We start from the raw sequence: 19,264 nt of genomic DNA, 5'->3' as shown, positions 1-19,264 counted from the left end.
TTGGATGGGGTTTCTGGCACAACTATTAGGGTGTTTGGCCATCCCATCACCAGAGTAGGTCAGTCCCGGCTGTCTCTTGACCATTGCCAGCAGTCTTTTGTGGGGGTATCTTTGTGGATTTCTGTGGGCCTCTTTAGCTCTTTGTTTCTTCCTTTTCTCATGTGGTCTTCATTTACCATGGTCTCCTATTCCTTGTTCTCCCTCTCTGTTCTTGATCCAGCTGGGATCTCCTGCTCTCTTTCCCTCTACCCTCACCCTTCATTGCTCCCACTCATGTCCAGGCTGTTCATGTAGATCTCAACCATTTCTCCATGTCTTTCTTGGGGTCCCGTTTTCCAGGTAGCCTCACTGGTGATGTGAGTAGCAGTCCAGTCATCCTTGTTCCACATCTAGTATCCTCCTATGAGTGAGTACATACCATAACTGTCTTTCTGAGTCTGGGTTACCTCACTCAGGATGATTTTTTCTAGATCCATCCATTTGTCTGCAAACCTCATGATGTCATTGTTTTTCTCTGATGAGTAGTATTCCATTGTGTATATGTGCCACAATTTATTTATCCATTCTTCAGTTGAAGGGCATCTAGGTTGTTTCCAGGTTTTGGCTATTACAAACAATGCTGATATGAACATAGCTGAGCAAGTGCTCTTGTGGTATGATTGAGCATTTCTTGGGTATATGCCCAGGAGTGGTATAGCTGGATCTTCGGGGAGATTGATTCCCAATTTACTAAGAAAGCACCATATTGATTTCCAAAGTAGGTGTACAAGCTTGCATTCCCACCAGCAGTGGACGGGAATTCCCCTAGTTCCACATCCTATCCAGCATAAAGTGTCATCAGTGTTTTTGATCTTAGCCATTCTGACAGGCGTAAGGTGGTATCTCAGAGGTGTTTTGATTTGCATTTCCCTGATGATTAGGGATGTTGAGCAATTCCTTAAATGTCTTTAAGCCATTTGAGTTTCCTCTGTTGAGAATTCTCTGTTTAGTTCTATAGCCCATTTCTCAATTGGACTGTTGGTAGTTTTGATGTCTAATTTCTTGAGTTCCTTATATATTCTGGATATCAGTCCTCTGTCACATGTGGGGTTGGTGAAGATCTTTTCCCATTCTGTAGGCTGTCACTTGGCCTTGTTCACCGTATCCTTTGCTCTACAAAAGCTTCTCAGTTTCAAGAGGTCCCATTGATTGATTGTTTCTCTCAGTGTCTGTGCTACTGGTGTTATATTTAGGAAGTGATCTCATATAATTCTTTTTAAAATTACTTATTCTATGTTTTAATCTTGCCCATTCAGATGTCCCTTTGCATGATTGAGTGTATATATTATTTATTATTTAAATTTTATCATCCTCATTATTGTTATTATTATTATTATTATTATTATTATTATTATGTGTCTTTGTATGGGGTGAAGTATGCTATGCTTTTATGTGGAGATTGAGAAGAAATACATGTGGAAACAATACTCTCTTTCTGCCTTTACTTGGTTGTAGGAGTAGGAGGGGTCCCAAGTCGGAGCTACTTGGCAGCCAGGAACTCAGTCTTCCCAAACAATTTCCCATAGGCACAAGACCTAAAGGCAATTAGGCACCATCCTGATCCGAGCTGTCAGAAAAGTGGCAGCAAACAAGAAGGAAAAAGCCCTGCTCTACTTAAACTGACAGGAAAAGCCCAGAGCATGATTGGATCAGTCAAGGAAACAGGCTGCAGCCTTCAGGGATTGGACTGTTGCCCTAGTGATGAGATTGCTGTGACAAGAGCCATTGGAGGTCTCCTGACAGAGATCTTAGCGGTGGTGGCTGGCTCCTGGTACAAAAGGTAATCAGAATGCCTCTGCAGCCACTAGAAGCTGACAGGTAAGTACCTTTTCCTCTGGAACCACAGTGGCCAGAAGCTGGACAGACAACATTCAGAGGGCCCAGTTTTCCCTATTTAAGATTATTAATTCAACGTTAATAAAGCACATCTCATTTGGAAGCTGTCTGAGGTCTGTTTGCCTCATTCTTAGAGAAGGCATCACTGGCACTCAGTTGGTGATAGACTGGTCTACACTGCCACCTCACTGAATTCTGGGGCTAGAACTTAAGTTGCCAGGCTTGCGAGCAAATGCTTTTCCACACGGAGGCAACTCCATCTTCACAGCCTGTAGCCTGTGTGTTGTAATGGGAATGGGCATCTTCCCTAGTGTTTCATAGGAGAGAAACATTGTGTGAGAAATTAGCTAGAGTAAGAGTGAAACCACCCACGTGTTCAAAGACACACAGACTTGGAAGTGAGCTTGGTGGAGACTGAAGTTTGTAAAATGAAGCACTTTTATTTTATCTTCATTCTTAAGACTGTGATGTTAAAAACAGCACACTTGGCTTCATAATATGAAATATGAAAGATTTCTGAAATCTTAGAAATTACCTACAAAATTGCATAAAGCATCATCTCCATCATATTTTTGTCTTATAATTGGTGTGTGATGTGTGTGTGAGAGAGAGAAAGAGACAGTGATACAGAGAGAGATAGTGAGACAAAGACAGTGATAGATCAATAGACCATAAATAGATGATAGATATAGATAGATGATAGATGATAGGTAGGTAGATAGATAGGTAGATAGATAGATAGATAGATAGATAGATAGATAGATAGATAGATAGATAAACTTATGTGTCCTAGCTTGACTGCAAACTCTCTATGTAACCTAGGATACCTTCTGATCCTCTTTGTTTTACCTCCCATGTGCTAGGGTGCTAGGTGTGTGCCTCTAGGCCTGGTTTCAGGGTGTGCTCATTTTCAACCCAGGCTTCATGTGTGGTAGATAAGTATTCTTTCAACAAAGCTGCAACCAAGCCCAACAATCTAAATTTCTCTTTGAGTTTTTTTTAATAGTATAGAACTGGTATACATATAATTTCTATAATAATCTTGTTTTTGTATTTTGTAGATTGAATTTCCACTATTATGCTATAAGAAATCATAATGTAAGACTAATCTAAATTATTTTTATAGGAAATGTGTTACTTAATTGTTCATGGTTTTTATGTTTTCCAGATTTCTTTGTTTCTTTGTGTATCAGGGCTTACTTGCCTGTGGTTACCTGGTGCTTGTGGAGGTCAGAAGAGGGCAATGAATCCTCTGGGACTAGAATGAGTTGGCTATTAACCACCATGAACAAGCTGTGAACCTCTATAAGAGCAGCAAGTACTCTTAAGGGTTTAGCCATCTTTCCATCACCTCATGTTTTATTCTTTTTTTTTTCCTGAAGGAAAGTGAATACTTTAATCACATGATAGAAAAATAAATCCATGGGAGTCCAGGAATGTAGGAAAGCTTAACATGAGATGGTACATTAAGCTTGGAAACTTCTAGGTTGACAAAATTCTCTGGAATTCAGAAAAGGCAATAGTAAATTCCCTTGGAAGTAAAAGCAGTCTTTTTTTTTTTAACTTAATTTATTTTAATGTATGGGTATTTTGTCTACTTGTATGTCCATGCACCGCATGCATTCCTTGTGCCTGAGGAGGTCAGAAGACAGGTCAGAAGAGGGTGTCAGATCCCCCAGAACTTGAGTTACAGACAATTGTGAACCACCATGTAGGTGCTGGGTATTTAACTCAGGTCCTTTGGAAGAGCAGCCAGTGATTTTATATATATATATATATTCATAAATATGCCTTTGCTCAGTTAATTTTACTTTTATGTATATTTTCAGAGTGGACATTTGCTCTTGGATAACCACCTGGTATTCTCTTCCCTGAAGACTATTCCTCACACTCTCAACATTCCTTGGTTCTTTGTGTATGATTGAGGCCTTATAGGCTTTTCTGCTTTCACTTTGGAATATATATTAGTATCATCCTTGTTCAGCTCATGCTTAGGCAGTCATGGTGCTTAGATTTTATGGGTGTAGCTTCTGACACTCCTAGGAGGCACAATCTCTCAGAAAACTCCCTGTTCTTCTGGCTCTTATAATATTTCCACCTCATCCTTCACTATATATTTCATGAATAGCAAACATTCTTCTACCACTATAATAAGGAATCAAACATGAAAAGGAAAAAAAAGAAACTCCATGAAAGATATGGGAAAAATACCATCCTAGTACTCTTTAGGATAAAACCCAGATTGAAAAGATATCGCATACTTTTCTAAAAATTCCCTCTTAGAAAGATGACTTTCTGTCTCCAGTTAGCACTTAAATAGAAAAGGCAAGCAAACTAACTCACATGTGGTGCCTTTTCTTTCAGCACACCACTCTTCTATCCTAAAGTCATAGAGATGTGAATATCTAACATTTTTTCACTGACAAGTACACCCTGTTATATGTGTTCATGGTAATTGATTCCATGTAACTTTTTTTATGTTTGTTTGTCTTGCTTTGTTTTAATGTGGACCAAATTAGTGTGTCTCCATAATCCCCTTAAATACCTAAAAAACAAAATTAACATGATTATGCATATAAATATAAATAACTTTAAATGATTTTGAGTGATACTTATATTTTGTAAATTTTTAAAAAGTCTTTATCTTAGTCAAGCCAAGATAAAATTCTGAAATAGAACGATAATTTAAAGTCCTGCATAGTCTGCCTAGATTTTAGAAAGCTTTGTTAGGTTTCATAGATGATCCTAATGTATTTCATTACATCACAAATGCAATTTATCTTATTTGTTTTCTATTTTTTGTGCTTGTATATATGTATTTACATTCCTGGTCCGTCCAGTGAAGGCCAGAAGAGTTTGATGGATCATGTAGTTACATACATGTGGTTGTAAGCTGCCACATAGGTGCTGGGAACAAATCCTGTGTCTTCTTCAAGAACATCAAGTGTTGTTAACTACTGAGCCATCTCTTCAGCCTCCAATTTTGTATTGTATTTGGAACAATAACTTATCTGTGTGCCTATGGGATAAATAATAATGTATATGATTAGATAAAATACCCATAGAATGGTTAACATGAAGCTACCTTTGAGTTTTTCATGCTTCTGTAACTGTTATTCCTATGAATAAATCCACTAAGCTCATTAGTTTGCCAAGCTGACACCTGCACCCTTATTACTTTCACATCGCATCATTGTTTATGTGTCTTTCTTGTGCAGGTAGCCACAGCTTCGAATGTTCATGATGGCTATGCTATGTTTCATCTAGAACACAAGCTTTAAGGCCATTCTCTGTCTTTAGCTATATAGTCATGCTACTCCCTTTCATGGTGCTATGTAAGCACCAGTGATAACAGTTGTCCTGTTTAGGCCTGATCACACAGCAATGCCTTAGTCTCTGCATTTTGACAGGTTATGAATCTCTTATTTGATTGTTGCCCAATTAACTTGATTTCTTTGACTTATCTATAAATTTTGATGATATGAGACTAGAATAGCTTATTCTAGGTCTTACAAGCACAGGTCGTAAGAGTAGTGCAGCTATTTCCTCTTCTGAGAGCCCAGTTGTAGAAAGAGGCTCCTACTTGGCATCTGCATGGAGAAAATAATACCCTAGCATGGGAGAGCACATGAAAGTGTTAACCAACAAAATTTCTTTCTTTGGCAGATTTTGTTGTTTAGATCTGAGATATTTCATAAAAATATACATGATTTAAATTTAAACAAAGTATAATTCCATCTTCTTATTCTTTGTTCATCATGTCTACCCATTTTGGCTTCTTAAAACTCCAGTATATTTTCTTATTATTATAATAAGATTGTAAGTCATGGTATGGCTTATGGTCCCCGATTTCAAACCATTCATTTCCTCATGGGAGAAATGAGGGGTGATTACAATGGGCACTGTGTGTGTTTTCTTTCTCTTGTGTCTCATAGGTCTATGATTAGTAACTGACTATTTTCTATTTGTTTATAAGGAGATACCTAGGGGAGAACTGGACCTATTTGTATGCACTTATTTGTTCTGATAGGCAGGATTTTGATGAGTTACTCTTCTATTTCTTAGTCTTTCTCTTGGTTTCAGAGATCTGTATGTGCATTAATGGTCTAAGTCTTCCTACTTATCATGTAGATGTGATCTTACACTGGTTCTACAGCATTCTCAGAGATAAAAATCAGGGAGAAGCAATCAATAATCCTGCCAAGTTGTGATGTTAGGAACTACAACAATGAGAAATATAGCAAGATATCTCCAAGTGTGGATAGTGGTATTTATATCCTGGTGACAAGAGACAGCTATATAATTAGACTTATGATCTGCTCAATAATATGGTATTTATCACTAGAACCACAAACTTTGCCAGCTACCCTTAGCTGGTGAGGTTTTAGAACCTAGAGGAGAACATATTGTTGCCACTTTTCTAAACATGTATTACATCTAACAGCATTCTAATTACTCTTAAACCTACAGGGAAGTTTAGCTCTGATTCCTCATCAAAGAAGAGTCGCAATCAATGAAGCCTACTTTTACATCAGAGACCATTATAGAAAACTACAACTTATAAACATGCAGATAATGACTAATTATGGGGTACCTGATCCCAAACGATATATCTACAATACAACCCCTACAACTAAAGGCTCAAGGAACATTTTGGAAGAGACAATGGAAAAATTCTAAGAGCCAGAGGGCTAGGAAGTACCCAGCAAGATGATATCTTCTATATAAGGCAAGCAAGCCACATGCATGAAATGTCAACAATACAATTCCTTAAGAAACCCTAAACAATAACGATACCAGTTGACAGGTCAACACTGGTAGCAGAAAAATCACAAGGCCCCACTTTTATATTAAGAACAATAGGCAATTTAGATTGCTAAGAGTTGGAGAAAGAACCATTCTTCCTTAAGGGATGTGTTCCTAATTGAGTTTCTAATATTGAGTGGTCAGTCCTTAAAACATATCCACACAAGCAATATTAAATTAACTTGGTAAGTTTTATTTGTGTATTAATTTGTTTCTATGTATATATGTGGTGATATATTGTGTACCCTAATAAATAATTAAAGTAAATTGGACCATGAATCTGATAAATGTGGGGCATGAGAAGAATTTGAGGGAGCTTAAGGAAGGATGAATGATATAAAGTACATATAAATGGAATCAAAAATAAAATATTACACTGTTCTAATTATCTTTTGATTTACATTCTGAATGTTAACTCTGAACTCATGATTTATGTTCGAGAATAAAAATATGGATGACTGAAAATTTATCAATAAGTCCCTCTATATAATCCTTTCAGCTGTCTGCCGCATTATGACAGTTCTATCTAGAGCCCCACATACTCAGTAACATATGCTTTTTAGAAGGAATTTATTTTTCTTTGCTTTCGAAGCTCAAAATCAAAAGTAAAATCAGGTGTATAAAGTGATGAGCTTTGGAAAATAAAGAATGCAACAGGCCAAGTATACTTCATCAATTACCACTGAATATTTAGGAGAAATTGTTATAGTGTTCTAGAATCAATCCAATTGTGTCTTCTTCACAAGGCAGTGAAGACAGGGGTTTAAAAAAATACTTGTTCATTTGATCACAAAATATTAGCACTCTTTCTTAGAATCTGCCAAAGAGGCTCTCTGAAGAAAGGCTAAGTGTCTCTATATTAAGAGCTTCATAAGTATCAGTAATAGTAAGGTTTGCAAACGATTGGGTTGGAAGCCTTGGGTTCACTTCTCTATATAATTAGTTAGTTAATATCTGTTGCAGTTTTATTCTCAAGTGTCTGCCAACGTCTCACATGTGAAAAGTTGATTCTTCAGCTGGTGTCTTTATTGGGAAGTGGTAGAAACATTAGGAAGTGGGTTCCAATGGAAAGAAGGTATGCCACTGTAACATTCCTTAGAAGGGAGTATTAGAAACCTGGTTCCTTTCTCTAGCTCCTTCTTCTTGCCTACCAGGTGTAAGTAGCCTTGCACCAACCCGAACACCACTGTATGCAGGTAGATGGCCACTGAGTTGTTTTAGTGGTAATCTTTCATATAAAACATGTCATTGTATTTTCATTTTTCCTCAAATTGATGACTATGTATTGAGAGTGATGAAAACAAAGTCTTGAATTTTCTCATAATTAATTGGATAGAGTGAAATGTTTGGACAAGAAAATATGTTGTGACAAAATGATAAGAAGTTGGTATTGCATTTAGTTAAAATGTGTCATTCACTGTTTGTATAGATAAAACAAGTTATGTAACATAATAAACAATCTTGTTTGATAAGAAAGTACAACTACAGCTTTATTTCAAAGGTAGATTAAACAACATTGTACTTCTGTAATCTATTTTTATTTAAATCAATTGTTGAAGCCTACTACCATATTGTTGCCCATTAATTTAGTATTTATTTTATTTAGGGATACATATAAACTTCAACCAAAATTTGACAGTAAAGAAAATTGTGCTCAGAACTAGTAATTCAGCATTAAGCTATTAATCTAATTGCAGTTTGGATGCTTTGATGATCCTTTTTTTTGTTGTTGTTGTTTGTTTGTTTGTTTTTAGAAATAGATGGATTCTAGAAAAATAAGTTTTAGAGGCAGCTATTACAAAGTTGGTATATTAGAATTTCTAAAGCTCACCTACTTTGATTTCACATTTAAAAGTCTTCCTAGTTGGAGACATATCTCAGTGGTTAAGAGCCCTTGCTGCTTTTCCTGAGGAAAAATGTTGATTTCCTGCCCCCATGTGACGCCTCATAACCATCTGTCACACCAATTCCGGGGCACCTGACACAGTCTTCTGACTTCCATGAACATCAGGCACACACTTGGTATTACACACACACATGAAATAAAGATAGATTTGTCTTGACAATCCCACTCATATTGTCTTTATTTTAATACTTAGAGAGTCTCTTCAGCTTTTAGCGCTGGTGATGATGCAATGTTAACTCATAGCTGATTTACTTTCTTACATTAACATTTGTGAGTGATCTACTCTTGAGACACTGTAGTGGCTAATGTGGCAAGAGCACATTTGAAATATTCATAATGCAGACTGAGGTTCTGGAACTGGAGCAGAAGTACAAAAGCAGCCATTGAGGTGAAAAGACAGTACAGGCAGCATACTTTTATTTTAAGCTTCTAAAAGTACCAGTTTCATATGAGATACAGGTAAGTACTTTTTCCAATCTCTCTCTCTCAGCTTCCTCACCTAATTTATGAATTTGAGGTTTGCAACATCCATATGGGTGCACACATAAGGGATGATCTAAGCAGACTGCAGCCTGACATGTGGATCATTTGATTATAGTATTCTCACTCATGAAGACAAGGCAAAGCAAGGTCTACTTCCTTGTGACATCATATGTTATTGACATATGGTAAAGCTTTCCACCTTGCACCCCATGTAAGATACCTGAACATGCTATGCTTCAAGAATAGTTAGATGAAGATTAATCTCCACACATTCACAGTGACATGCACTTCCCCAGGCAATATAAATACATATATGCATACACAAGTACAGACACAAAATAAATGTAACAAATAAAAGTGGCATGCCATATTAATTATTAATTTATTTCTTCCAACATAATGCCTTTAAATTGTCTATAATCCTGTGCATATATTATATGTGTGCAAAATGGATAACTTAGTACTCATGTTGCTGTCATCTGAGAAATAAAGACATGATTGAAGTGCATTCTGATTAATTTTGTTTGATACTCTCATACAATATTGTTTAAATATTACAGATTTATTCACTTTTGTTCCTGTGAAGTAATTTAATGGAATTACCCCTTTATTGTTTGTTTCTCTGTTCTTCTATCTATCTGTCTGTGTGTCTGTCTTTCTATCAAATCTACCTATCTAATCTCTCTCCTTCTATGGAGGACAAGAAACAAAACAAACAAACTAAAAAAACAACAAACAACCCCCCCCAAAAAAACCCCACAAATTTACCATGGTCTCCTATTCCTTGTTCTCCCTCTCTTTTCCTGATCCAGCTGGGATCTCCCGCTCTCTTTCCCTCAACCCTCGCCCTTCATTGCTCCCACTCATGTCCAGGCTGTTCATGTAGACCTCACCCATTTCTCCGTGTCTTTCTTGGGGTCCCGTTTTCCAGGTAGCCTCACTGGTGATGTGAGTAGCAGTCCAGTCATCCTTGTTCCACATCTAGCATCTTCCTATGAGTGAGTACATACCATATTTGTCTTTCTGAGTCTGGGTTACCTCACTCAGGATGATTTTTCTAGATCCATCCATTTGTCTGCAAACCTCATGATGTCATTGTTTTTCTCTGCTGAGTAATATTCCATTGTGTATATGTGCCACAATTTATTTATCCATTCTTCAGTTAAAAGGCATCTAGGTTGTTTCCAGGTTTTGGCTATTACAAACAATGCTGAGGAATAGGAGACCATGGTAAATGAAGACCACATGAGAAAAGGAAGAAACAAAGAGCTAAAGAGGCCCACAGAAATCCACAAAGATACCCCCACAAAAGACAATGGTCGAGAGACAGCCGGGACTGACCTACTCTGGTGATGGGATGGCCAAACACCCTAATAGTTGTGCCAGAAACCCCATCCAAGGACTGAGGAATCTGGATGCAGACATCCACAGCTAGGCCCCGGATGGAGCGCTGGGAGTCTAATTAGTGAGAAAGAGGAAAGTGTATATGAGCGAGAATTGTTGAAACCAAGGTTGGATAAAGCACATGGGCATATAACCAAATGAATGGAAACACATGAACTATGAACCAAAGGCTGAGGGGCTCCCAACTGGATCAAGCCCTCTGAATAGGTGAGACAGTTGATTGGCTTGATCTGTTTGGGAGGCATCTAGGCAGTGGTACCAGGTCCTGGGCTGGTTGCATGAGTTAGCTGTTTGAAACCTGGGACTTATTCAGGGACGCTTGGCTCAATCTGGGAGGAGGGGACTGGACCTGCCTGGACTGAGCCTATCAGGTCAATCCCAGTCCTCCGGGGAGACCTTGATCTGGAGGAGGTGGGAATGGGGGCCTTGCTGGGGGGAAGGGGAGGGGGGCAGGAAGGGAGAGAACAAGGGAATCTGTGGCTAATATGTAGAACTGAATAGTGTTGTAAAATAAATTAAAAAATATGATAAGCAAAAAAAAAAAACCCACAAAAACAAAATTCAAAAACAATTATACTTTTACAAATAAGAAAGATGAGATCTTAGGGTCCAGTGTGTTCTCACAGCTAGTCAACCATGGATGTAAGGCTTCTTATGTTACTTGCTGATACTGCATCCTGTACCTGAACTTCAAAATCTATCACCAATGTGTGTGTGTGTGTGTGTGTGTGTGTGTGTGTGTGTGTGTGTGTGTGTGTTTTCAGGTCCACAGAAGTGATTGTACAGACTAAAGAATGATATTGTGATGTCTTACTCATCTGTTTCTTCACCTGTTTTTTTTGTTGGTGTTGTTGTATATTTTTGGTTTTTTATATATGTGTTAGGAATCCTAACTGAGGTCCTTATGCTTATGCATTATATATCCACCAATCCATCTCTCAAGCACCATTACAGTTAATATAACATATACATCACACACACACACACACACACATATATATATATATATATATATATATATATATATATATATATATATATACATACACACACAGAGACACAGACACACATATTCTTTATAAGTGCTTTTCTTTCAAAAATAGTAACAGGCTCTCTTCTGCCTAAAGACTAACCATCCCTCTAGTTTTCTAAAGGAAAGGCATGGATATGTGTGGGTGGGGAAGTGGGGAAGATCTGGGAGCAGTTTGGGGAGGAGAAACCATAATCAAAATATATTGTGTGGAAGAATTATTTTCAGTTTTTTAAAGAAAAAGCAATCTGATGTTCTATAGCTTCATAATGACTGTTCTAATCATAAAGAATTTTATTCAGATGTGTAGGCTTTGGGTTTGGTTCATCTCAGTTTGTGTGTGTGTGTTAAATAATAAAGTTTATATTTTTTTAAGGTTTTGGCTGTTACAAATAATGCTGTTATGAACATACTTGAGCAACTGTCTTTGTGATATGATTGAGCATCCTTTGGATATATGCCCATGATTGGTATAGCTGGGTCTTGAGGTAGATTGATTCCTGGTTTTCTGAGAAACCACCATATTGATTTCTAATGTGGCTGTACAAGTTTGTGCTCCCACCAGCAATGGAGGAGTGTTCCCCTCACTAAACATCTTTTCCTACATAAGCTGTCATCAATGTTTTTGATCTTAATCTTTCTGACAAGTGTAAGATGGCATCTCAGAGTCATTTTTTTTTGCATATCTCTGATAGCTGAGGATATCAAACAATTTTTTAAATGTATTTTGGACATTTGAGATTCTTCTCCTGAGAATTATCTGTTTAAATCTCTACCCATTTTTAAATTAGATTATTTGATATTTTGATGTCCAGTTTCTTAAGTTCTTTATATATTTTGTAGATCAGCCCTCCATTTGATGTGGGGTTGGTGAAGATCTTTTCCTATTCTGTAGGCTGCCATTTTGTCTTATACACAGTATCCTTTGCCTTACAGAAGCTTTTCAGTTTCAGGATGTCCCATTTGTTAATTGTCAGTCACAGTGTGTGCGCTACTGGTGTTATATTCAGGAAGTAATTCCTGTGCCAATGCATTCAAGGCTACTTCCCACTTTCTCTTCTATCAGATTCAGAGTAACTGGATTTACTTTGAGGTCTTTGATCCATTTGGACTTGAGTTTTTGGCATGGCAATAGATGTGGTTCTATTTGCATTCTTCTACATATTGACCAGTTATGTCAGTAATATTTGTTAAAGATGCTTTCTTTTTACTTTGACTAATTTTGGCTTCGTTGTCAAAATAAGATGTTCACGAGTGTATAACTTTATGTCAGGGTCTTCAATTCTATTCCATTGATCCATGTGTCTGTTTTTATGCCAATACCAAGCTTTTTAAAAAATTACTATAGCTCTATAGTAGAGCTTGAAGTTAGTGAAGGTGATACCTCCATAAGTTCCCTTATTGTACAGGATTGTTTTAACTATCCTTAGTTTTGTTTCATTTAGTTTTGTTTTTCCATATGAAGTTGAGTATTGTTCTTTTGAGGTCTGTGAAGAATTGTGTTAGAATTTTGATGGGGATTGCATTGAATCTGTCAATTACTTTCACTAAGATTGCCATTTTTACTATGTTAATCCTACCTATCCAAGAACATGGGAGATCTTTCCATTTTCTAATATCTTCTTCAATTTTTTCTTCAAAGACTTAAAGTTCTTGTCATATAAGTCTTTCACTTGCTTGATTAGAGTTACCCTAAAGTATTTTATATTATTTGTGGCTATTGTAAATGGTGATATCTCTCTGATTTCTTTCTTGACCCATTTTTCATTTGTATATAAGACAGTTACTGATTTTTTTTTTACTTTATCTTTTATCCTGTCATGTTTCTGAAAGTGTTTATCAGCTGTAGGAATTCTTTGGTAGAATTTTCGTAGTCACTTATGTATACAAGCATATCATCTGCAAATAGTGAAAGTTTGACTTCTTTTTCTATTTATATCCTTTTGATCTCCTTTTGATATCTTATTGCTCTAGCTGGAATTTTGAGTACCATATTGAATATGTGTGGAGAGAGTGGACAGCCTTGTCATATTTCTGATTTTAGAGGAATTGCTTTGAGTTTCTCTCCATTTAATTTGATGTTGACTTTGGGCTTGCTGTGTATTGCTTTTATTATGTTTAGACATGCTCCTTGTATCCCTAAACTCTCCAAGTCTTTTATTATAAAGGGATATTGGACTTTGTCATAGTCTTTTCAGCATCTAATGAGATGATTTTTTTTCTTTGAGTTTTTTTACATGGTAGATTATGTTTAAAGATTTTTGCATGTTGAATCATCCCTGCATCTCTGGGATGAAGCCTACTTGATCACATTGGATGATTTGTTTTTATTTTTTATGTTTTCTTGGACTCGGTTTGCCAGTATTTTATTTAATTATATTCTAAAAGTGCTTGAGGGAGATTGGTCTATAATTCCCTTTATTTGTTGCATTTTGTGTTGTATCAGAGTAACTGTATCCACCTCTAAATTGAAGAACAGATAAGGAAAACATGGTACACTTACACAATGGAGTATTACTCAGCTATAAAAAAAATAATAATGAACTCATGAAATTTGCAGGTAAGTGTTTGGATTTAGCCAAATTTCTAAATGGTCTTATTAAATAAGAAACACAGAACCAAAAATAGAGGTGAAAGCCTTAGAGATCAGGGAAATAATGATAGCCACCAACCTTACCTCTCCAACTGTGAAGCTATCAAAATGTGAGCTACTTCCAGTCTACCCATAACTTTATTGCCTTACTGTTTTATCCTCTCATTGGCACTTAGCCCAGCTACCTCACTTCCTTGTTAATGCCTATCTGCACAGACCTCCAGGTCTCTATGGTTGTTACTGAGATTAAAGGCGTGTGTCACCACTCTGTTTCCAACGTGACCTTGAACACACACACACACACACACACACACACACACACACACACAGAGAGAGACCCTGCCTACCAAGTGATCGGATTAAAGGTGTGTGCTACCACTACCTGACTTCTATGTTTACTTAAAAATGGCTGGCCTTTTTCCCCTCGGTCTCCAGTCATAATTTATTTATTAACATACAAATAAAATATCACCACATTTCAGCACAAATAAAATATCTCCACATTTGGAAATAGAAAACATCATTCTGAATGAGGTAACCCAGAGCAAGAAAGACAAACATGGTATGTATTCACTCATAAGTAGTTATTAGGAGTAAAGTACAGGATAATCAACCTACAATTTATAGCCTCAGACAGGCTAGATAACAAAGACAGCCCAAAGAGGGATGCATGGATTTCCATGGGAATGGGACATAGAAGAGATCTATTGGTAAACTTTGGGTAGGGGTTGGGAGTGGGTGGGTGGGAACTTTGAAGGAGCAGATTGGGCAGGCTGGGCGAAGCAAGTAGGTCATGGCAGTGCAGAGGGTGAGAGTTATAAAAGAGTCATCTTTTGCAGGGGCCATTTCAAGTTTAGAGAGAAAGCTGGAGCCAGAGAAACTCCTAGGAATCCACAAAGATGACCCCAGCCAAGACTTCTAGCAATAATTGAGAGGATGGCCCAACTGGTCATCTACTGTAATCAGATTGGTGACTACCCTAATTGTGATCAGGGAGTCTTTATGCAGAGATCCACAGCCAAGCACTGGGACTAGCTCTGGGAGACCATCCTGAAAAAAAGAGAGGAGAGATTTTATGAACTAGGGGCATCAAAGTCATGATGGAGGAACCCACAGAGACAGATGACCTGAGCTCATGGGAGCTCATGGACTCTGGACTACCAGGTAGGCAGCCTGCATCGGACAAACTAGGCTCTCTGCATGTGTGTGACAGTTGTGTAGCTTGGCTTGTTTGTAAGATTCCCAGCAGTGAGATCAGGACCTGTTCCTGGGACTTAGCTGGCTTTTGGGAACCTGTTCCCCATGCTGGATTACTTCACCAAGCCTTGATGAGGAGAAGGAGCTAGGTCCTACCTCAACTTGATGGTGCCATGTTTTTTTCAAGTCCATTTGAGGCCTGCCCCTTTCTGAATGGAGATGGAGAAGGAATGGATGGGGAGGGGGTACATGGAAGTCAGGAGAGGAAATGGGAGCAGAGGAGGTAGGGGAAATTGAGGTTGGTATGTAAAATAAATTTTAAAAATATTAATTAAATAAAAAATGAAAATTTAATTAAAAAAGAGTAAGTTTTAGGCTTAGTGTGTGTGTGTGTGTGTGTGTGTGTGTGTGTGTGTGTGTGTGTGTGTGTTGACATTTTGTTTGTGCTCTAACAAATTAAGCTTGCCTGGAAATCAGAGTGTGGAGCTAACCACTAGTTACCCATAGAAGTCAGGCAGTGGTGGCACACACCTTTTATCCCAGCGCTTGGGATCTTATGCCTTTAATTCCAGCACTTGGGAGGAGGAAACAGGAAATTATACGGCTGGGTGGAGAGAGGAAGTGATAAGACAGAGTAGAGACAGCTCGACTTTTTTCAGGCTACAGATTCCTAGAGGTAAGAAGTCTTTCTAGTGCCTGGCTGATCTGCTTCTCTGATCTTTCAGCATTTACCCTGATAAATGACTTGAGGTTTATTATTAATACCAATTTGAATTCGTACTACATATATTTATATATAAATATGTTAATATATATAAATATATACTCCAGATCATTTCAACATTTTACAACATATAAAATGATATAAAATTATTAAAATAAAAATGATACTTTCTCAATTAATTTCTTTCTATGGGCATTTATTCATTCACATGCTACTATGTTATCTAATAATGTTTTCAAATTAGCATATGTCTTCATATCTCCTCCCCTCCCCTTTCTCTTATTAAGTTGTTTTTTATCTTTGTTTCTCTTCTGATTTTGTTCTGTTCTATCATAACTTGATGTGATATTATCACGGCCGAGAAGGATGCTCTTTTAATGAACAGGGAGCCTTCTTGAGACTGAACTAAGCCCTCTACATATATGTGACAATGTGTAGCTTGGTCTACTAAGATTTCTAACTATGGAAGTAGGGTCTGTCGCTAATTGGCTGCTGCTTCAGAACCTATTCCACACATTTGATTGCCTTCCTCAGGTGAAATATATAGAGAGGTGCTTAGTTTTACTGCAACTTAATATGCTGTGGTTTGTTGATACACCTGGAAGGCCTGCCCCTTTCTGAAACAGAGAAGAGGTTTTTTTGGAGGGGAAGTGCAGGGGGAGGGAGGGTAGTGGGAGGAGAGGAGGGAGGGGAAACTGTGGTCAGGATGTAAAATAAATTAATTAATTAAATCAAATAAAAAAAAATCTCCTAAACATCTCCCATTCTACTTCATTTCTGATTTTCTTTTCAGAAACAAATGTAAACATATATTTGGAAATTTTATTTACTATGTAGCAGAAAAATGTTGTCAGTTCCCCATAAGAATTTTTTTTAAGTATTGGCCCAGTTAATAGGAAGATAAATATGACTTAACTTATAATCCAGTGTCACTAACCAAACAATATTGTCCAACATGTTTTCTCATTTGAACATGAGTTAACACTTTACTAATGACATCACTCGGGACCTTTGTGACTTTTCCAACACTTGTGGACCCTCTTTTCTTCTATCATAGATATTCTTCAACTAATTGATGTAAAAACAGTGAATACTTTATGAACAAATAAGCCAATATTTCAAGCAAAATGTTCCCAAGGCTAGTCATCTTCTATGAGGGAGATAGCATGGGCCATGCTGTCACAGAGCAGCACGACCTCTACCTCCACTCTCAGCTTCCCTGTGCAATCATCATAGGTAAAGGTAAAATATTTCATTGAACAAAGAGTAGCTGCTTTCAATGTAAGGATTAATTATTACTGTTATAATGTCACTGTCTTTTAATGATATTAGCTTGACCAAAGTCATGGATTCTTTGCATTTTGTGATTTCCATGAGTGGGAATATCATTCTTTCACTGAGAAAGAAATTATTTAAAAGTAGTATTATTACAGTTCCAGAATAAATAAGAAGGCAAAAAAGGAATCAACCAAATTGCCTAAAAGAACACTTGTTTAAAGAACTATGAGGTATGAATTTTTGTCTTGAAACTGAATTTCAATTTATCTGAAAATAAGTTCTTTTCGAAAAAAAAGTGGTTGAAACAAACCAATAGTTTTCAAACTTTAATGGGCACAGGGTTGTGTGAGAATCATTAAAATGTAAATTCTGATTTCACAGGGTTAAGTGGAGCCTTGTTGAACATTCCAATCAGTGACCATGCCTGCACACGATGTTGATTTATGACTCATAAATTTAACTGCAAACATGAAAGTTTGCTCAGAGCTGTGAAAAATTGTTTCCCAGCTGCTGTTTAATGATTCCCATTCAGTCCATTGAGGAATAGTAGTAATGAGTTCCAGTTACAGTGCAAGTGTTTTTATGGAATATAATCATGTACAATTTAAAAGATAGTAAATAAAAGTGTAGATAATACATGAGACCAAGAGATAAAAGCATTTATTGCTTTGAACATATCAGGTCACGAAAAATAAAAAAAAAAGAACAAAACTACATGAATTATGTACATCCACACACATATAAATATATAATATGATATGATATAAATATTATAAATATGTGACAAATAAAATTCACCATCCTAGAATCTCTCTAAACATTCAATAAATCTATTAAAACAGTTGTTCCATCTTTACCCCTCAACCTATAGTATTAATCTCCTTTTTCTTCTGAGACCAATTATGAAGAACTTGGCATTTATTATCTATAGTTCTGGCTGTGCACAGCCAGAAAAGTATTTTGTCTGGACACATCAAGGGGGATCTATTTACTTTGTTTGCCAAGATTCTATACTTCTTGACTTATATCCTCTCCCTTCATCTTCAAAACCAGTGGTATAAGATCTTTAGGTTTCAGTCTGGAGTGTTCATAACTGCTTCTGTGGTTGAATTCCTTCTGTGGAACTCTGATCCTTCTTTACACTCTATACGAACTCTCATGCTAACACTGGCCACACTTCATCAGCAAGAAGAACCTCTCCATTCTTAAGTTCCCTAATTTAACATGTGCAAAGTCCCTATAATTTTATAGTACATTATGAAAAATAGGACAGAACAACTCTTGGGGCCATTATTAACCTACTATACTTCCTGTGTCAAGCAGAACTTTGTTGAATGTTTATCATTTTGAAAGCTTTTAGCTAGAAAATTCTACCCAGTCTCAGATCTGTATTATATCTCATAATTATTGAAAAGGTTATTATATTTGCTTATTCAGCTATTTAATTGTAATGAAGTCAAGTTTTTTTTTAAATAACTATTCTGTGGAAGAGTCTCGCTACACACTAAGAACGCAAAGATGAACGAAATCCACATTACATTTGATCTAACAAATAACTCCTTATCTGTTTCAGCCACTACTCAAGTTTTAGGTAAGACAAAAATTTTGTTGGAGAATTACAGCTCCTTTTTCTATTAGGAATATGTTATGGTGGGCTGGAAAGATGGCTCAGCTATTAAAAGATAGGCTCAAAATAAAAAAAAATAAGAATATGCTGTGATATAGTTAAATGAACCAAAATAAGATATAGGTTATATTTTATAGATAGTAACTTACCAATGAAATTTTAATTACTTTGGGATGAACAATTCTCTAAGCTGGTGACATTTAAGCTAAGAAATAGATGACATTAATGACCCAGTCATGCAAATATCATGTTTCAAGCATAGAAAATAGCTTATGAAAAAACACTTTTGGGAAAAGAGTTTGGCCTTTTCCTCATAAGGACCAAAGGTTATGAAGCATAAT

Source organism: Peromyscus leucopus, chromosome 6 (genome assembly GCF_004664715.2).
Source record: "Peromyscus leucopus breed LL Stock chromosome 6, UCI_PerLeu_2.1, whole genome shotgun sequence".
Taxonomy (NCBI): domain Eukaryota; kingdom Metazoa; phylum Chordata; class Mammalia; order Rodentia; family Cricetidae; genus Peromyscus; species Peromyscus leucopus.
The sequence above is the reverse complement of the archived record's forward strand: the minus strand, read 5'-3'. Positions refer to the sequence as shown.